This window comes from Camelus dromedarius, chromosome Y, assembly GCF_036321535.1.
Source record: "Camelus dromedarius isolate mCamDro1 chromosome Y, mCamDro1.pat, whole genome shotgun sequence".
Lineage (NCBI taxonomy): Eukaryota > Metazoa > Chordata > Mammalia > Artiodactyla > Camelidae > Camelus > Camelus dromedarius.
The window spans coordinates 13,776,568-13,782,567 of record NC_087473.1 but is presented as its reverse complement, the minus strand read 5'-3'; positions in this window follow the sequence as shown (position 1 = coordinate 13,782,567).

Sequence of the window (6,000 nt, the reverse complement as noted above, 5' to 3'; positions counted from 1 at the left end):
GTGTGATTTTTTTTTCCATAACTGTAGTTGGTGCTATAGTGTGTAAGTGAAAAATAATCTAGTCACGTGACACCTTTACAGAGTTCTCATTCTTAGGCCTTCCATTACGCTAGAAAGAGCTGCTATTTTTTTTTTTCCCCCATTTTTGTCTTAGGTTATATTTACTTGAAAACTGATTTTATGGGTCAAGCTCTAGGCCTGCAGTTTTGGAAGTTTCAGCAGTGTTCCTTCCTCTGCAGGGTTGGGCGACCACTGGTCAAACAAGAGGCCGTCTTCCCCAGCACTCTCCTGATAGTCCCTGAAAATCAAGACATAGGTTTTTCTATCTTAGGTTCTAGAAATAGTATGATGCCACCTCTGGTCTTTACTTTTGACATCTTTTTCTGGATTTTCCTTCCCCACATCTCCAAATCATAAATAGCAGAAGACCCTCGACCCCTTTCCATCAGCACCAGGCTACAGAGCTGACATCCCCTCTCTCAGGCTCCAACTGCAAACAGTTACTAGTGTCAGTCAGGGTCCGATACATGGAAATAGCATTCGTATTAAATAAGAAAATTAGAGAATGTCTGAAATCTCTATAGCATCAGCGGAACCAAAGCATATTTAATGCATGTGCCCCTCCCGTTTCCCCTGGGCATTAGCACAAAACAATGCAGTCCGTGTCCCGGGAACATAGCGTGCAGAGCCTGGGACCTCAGTTATGACTCATTATAGTAATTAGAAAAGACAGCTTCCCCAATCCTGCTCCCCAAGGTGACAGACTGCGGACATCCTTCTGTGCCAGACCATGTTCGGGAGAGAGATGGGGACCGGGAATGGGTTGAGGAAGGGCTGCTCTATTCACATCTGCCTCCAGAAGCAAGCCTCCCTGAAAGCGAGGCCAGGCCATCGGGATGGTTTCAAGCTTACCTGACAAGAGGCACAAACCCCGCCACCCCCTTTTCCGCCCCCCCAGTGGAAAGGTTTAAACAGGCTATTGTCAGAGCCCTGGGTACCTTTTCTCTCTTGGCTTTGTTCAGTATTTTCCTCGGCGGCAGTTTCCATGGCTGGCTTCATACCATGCACCAAAAATGCCTTTGCCCGCTCCCCCAGCACACACTTATCCCCCTCCTCTGCCTTTTCTTTTGGACTCCCCCCCGGCTCTTATTTACGCCCGCGTGACTGAGAGCTGCTGTTCTTCACTACAGAAGATTACAGTCCCTTCCAAGTTGCGAAAGTCTCGGCGGCGTCGATCTCCCTCTGCCTACTGGTCCAGAGAGACAGCTGCCAAGGAGCCGGCAGCCGTACGTCACCGAGGATCCCGGTTATAAAACAGGCTCCCCGCGCGCGCGCCGCTGCCCGCGTCCCGATGCGGCTCCCCGGGGCCCCGCGCCCCCACCGGGCTGCGCTCTCGCTCTCCTGCGCGCGCCCCGGCGCGCTCCTCTCTCCTCGCCAACTTCGCGCGATGAATGCTAATTAATTCTCCCAGGAAAGAACAGATCTGTGACATCAGAGCAGGGGCCGCGCGGGAGAGAGGAGACAGCCCCCTCCCACCACGTGACCCAGCCGGTCGGCCCCGGCGCCTGTTCTCTCGGCAGAGCGCAGGTCTTCGCCTAAGCTGCTCACTCTTTCCCACGGGTCCCCCTTACCCGGCATCAGTTTGTTTTCTTCATTTCCCCCCAAGACCTGGCAGGATCTAGCCAAAGGACTTCCCGTGGTCTCCATTTGCTTTTTCTTTTTTCGCTATGTCCTGAGAAAGACAAGCATCACATGATAACACTGATACGTGGAATCTTAAAAAAAGGCTACAAGCGAACTTATTTACAAAACAGAAGTAGACTCACAGAGATAGAAAACAAATTTAGGGTTACCAAGGGGGAAAGAGGGGCGAAGGATAAATTAGGAGTTTGCAATGAACAGATACATACTACTATATATCACATAGAAAAACAACAAGGACCTACTGTACAGCACAGGGAACTATATTCAATATCTTGCAATAGCCTATAATGGAAGAGAATCTGAGGAAGAATAGATATTTATATAACTGAATCACTATGCTGTACACGAGAAACTAACACAACATTGTGAATCAACTACACTTTAATAACAATGCGTGTCTTTTGCACAACCTCTAGCGAGCCAGGTAGATTGACTTGAAAATATATATATATCAAAAAGGTGAGAAAAAGTACTTAAGGGGGAATAGAGCCCAAATACAGATTTAACAATAGCAGTGTAGCAATTCAGTAACAGAACCAATTTCTTGATCTACAGCTAAGTTACATAATGGCAAGGGAAACTTTAGCTCAAGCCCAATTCATAAAAAAGGACCCATCCTTATTTAAAAATAAGCATAATATGCTACAAGTATATCTGGCTGACGTTTTGGTGGCTCCTTAGAATGAAAAATCAAAATCGAGTGGCTTTTTCTTGTCGGATGTGGTTACTTTAATATGGAGCTTTATTACTTACAACTCCTCACTCAAAGTCAAAAGGCGGTTTTCGAGAGCATTCTGAATGTTCAGCAGAAAGGCTACTGTACCAATAATGATTTTGATTGTCAGTTTCACAAGTCTTCTTGCTTACCCAGATACTACTGGACCAATGTCAACCTATCTAAGCACAGAATCCTTTATCATGGTCATAAGCCTTGTGTTTCCAAGCATCACTAATTTCTGCACCATTTTTTTAAGCATTTGTTGGACCCATTTACCTGCATTGTCCCTATTTAAAAGATTTATCAAAATTCAGTGGATCCCTCAGGGTTCATCCACGTATGCTAAGTGAAAAACAGTCAGACTGAGAAAGACAAATAGCATACAATTTTACTTATATGTGGAATCTAAATAACAAACGAAACAAAATAAACAAAACCCAGACTGAATGATACAGAGAACAGAATGGTGGTTGCCAGAGGGAAGGGGAATTGAGGGGGCGAAATGGGTGAAGGAGATTAAGAAGTACAGCCTTCCAGTTACAGATATGTTAGTCATGAGGATATCATGTACAGCATGTGAAATACAATAATATTGCATTTGCTTTGTAAGGTGACAGATGTTAACTAGCCTTATTGTGATGACCATTTTGCTGTGTATACAGATGTTGGATCACTATGTGGTATACTTGAAACTAATAGAGTATTATATGTCAATTATACCACAATTAAAAAAATTATAGACAAATGCAGGGATGCCCATTGGTAAGCACAGGGTGAAGGGCTCCCTGAGACAGAGAACACAGTCTGCTAGTTGTTTGGGTTGAACACCCATTTTAGAAGAACATATAAAGATAAGTTGGAGGCCACCCCCTCCAGAAAAAACAAATGTCTCGGTTTTGGTGCTCAACATTTTTTTTAAAAAGTATAAGATCCTGAATCAAAAGCCTCTAACAACCTGATCTTTTAATGCATTAGTTTTGGATAATTCAATACCCCTGGTCCTGTTAAACCAGAAAAGACTGTGAAAACCAGTTTAGCCTGTTTCAACATTTTCTTTTATTTTTACATCTCATTTTTCACTTTGCCCATCGGCCTAGGAGACCACACCCACCATCAACCATCCCCTTTAATTATGGCCACAGTTGATCTCATTGTCTCATGGCAAGGAGACTGAGAAGAATGGCAGCCTAAAATTTCAGACTTGCAGAAACAGATTCATTTGTGATGCAGCTGACCTGCACAGGAGAACCTGATGATGTGACCAAACAGGATGGTCTTAAAACATTTGTGCAAAGACGGCTTAGGTGCATTCAGATAGGAAGGTGGCAACTGTTTTGTGACAGGCGTGTCCTCCCTCAGCAGTGCTTCAAGAGAGAAATGGTACCAAAACAAAAGTCAATTCAGCGCAAAAGGGGACATTTGTGATTAGCTTTGTTAATACTGATTTTCATTGAGAAAGTATAATCATTCAGTCAAAAGCAAAATTATCCAATTATAGAACTGGCAGAATAGAATAATTTAGGGGAGCTATTACTTAAGAATAGTATTTTTATTGAACTATTGTTAATTTACAATTTGTGTTATATATATATATCTTTTTCATATTCTTTTCATTAGAGGTTATTACACAGTAACAAATACAGTTCCTTGACAGTACTTGAATTTATAAAGCCTTACTAAATTAAAAAAAACAAGAATAGTACTTTTAAGTGTTAGTAGAAATGAGAAGGCAGAATATGAAAGACATTCTAAATTTAAGGCCAACTCTCGTTTTGTATCACAGTCACAAAATCAAAATTATTGGACAAAATCGTCACAAATTCTCCAACTGACAGTTTGATCTCCTTTTCACCTTGAAAAACTACAGACAATTCATCGCTTTTGCCTCATTCGCAACTTGATCATTTTCTTTTCCTTGGACTGACCGTTAGTGTGACAATTCTACAAGTTACCATTGTATCACTTTAGAAGCAGCCTCAAAACCTCATTGGTGTGTATGAGAAATGACTTGAATCAGAAGAAAACATGATAGAGAAATGGTTCGCAGACAGACAGAAAACAGACATAACATTTACAACATTTCTGAGATATGTGTACATTTTTGGCCAGAAAATAACATGAGTATGTAGATTGAAGAGGGTGGGAAATGTCTCCCAGAGCTGGAAATTATTCTTTGCATCTCACAACACTGCCCCCCGCCCACTTCAGACACCGATCTCAAATCCAGGTTGTCCCCTGTGCTTCAGACCAGCTATACATGGAGCTTCCAATGACCCCCTCCTTGGGTATGATTAACTTGCTAGTGTCTCACAGAACTCATTGAAATATTTTACTGACTAGATTACTGGGTTTATTATAAAAAGAATATTAAAGGCCAGGAGAAACCTAAAATATGATTCTACAAATCAAAGGCCCAAGGAAGAGATGCAGAGGGCAAGGTCTGGGGAAGGACACAGAGCTCCCAGCTCATTTCCACATGTTCACCAGCCAGTAGCTTTCCAAACGCGGTCCTTGTGGGTTTTTTATGGAGGCTTCATTACGTAGGCATGACTGATTAAATGACTGGTCATTGGTAACTGAACTCAGTGTACAGCCCCTCTCCCCTCCCCAGACATGAAGGGTGGAGGACAAAGGAGGAAAGGGAGTCAGGGTGGGAGTGCGAGAACCTCTAATCACGTGGCCAACTACACTGACAACCAGCCCCCATCCTTAGGTTCCAAAAGTCCCTTCATTAACAAAAGACACTTAATCACTACCCATCACAGGAAATTTCCCAAGGTTTCAGGAGCTCTGTGCTAGAAATAGGACAAAGGCCAAATATATGTTTCTTATTACAAACTATAACATCACAGTCTCCAAGTACCATAAATTTGCCTTATTTTCTTCATGTGATCCTGTGATCTCAATAGCTGATGGAAGTGTTAACCACAACAAGACCAAGGTGAGAGACTCCTTTGAGGGCCACTATGGACATCCTCCTGGTCGGGTGACTGGATGGTTGGTTCGTTCATTCATTCAACCAAGCTTCTTCACGCACCTGCAGCATACCAGAGGCTGGTCACTATCCTGTTACATGACTCTGATTGTTCAGTCAGTTGGGAACTCACCAAGTTTTCCAATGATCCACCTACATATCCTTATCAGAGTCACATAGCTATCAGTAAAGTTAGCCAAACGTGTATTCCTTTCAACTTTCAGAATTATATTTTAGGTTTCTCCTGGCCTCAGAATGACTCCTTAGTGGGGAGTCATTTATCACTAAGATGTTTCCATAGTCAGTCAAACTACAATTGATCCTTGAACAGCATGGAGGCTCGGGGCACTGAGCACCAGCAGTTGAAAATCTGAATATACCTTTACAGTTGACCCTCTGTAGACATGGTTCCAAATCTTCAAATCCGACCAACCTTGGATCATGTAATAGGTATTCAGAGGAAAGAAAAAATCCATGCATAAGTGGACCCATGCAGTTCAAACCTGTGTTGTTCAAGTGTCAACTGTAATTCCTCTGAAACTGTCACACTCTATGGAAATTTTTTTCCCAAGTCCACCTCCCACTCAGTCCCCAAGGACAGAGT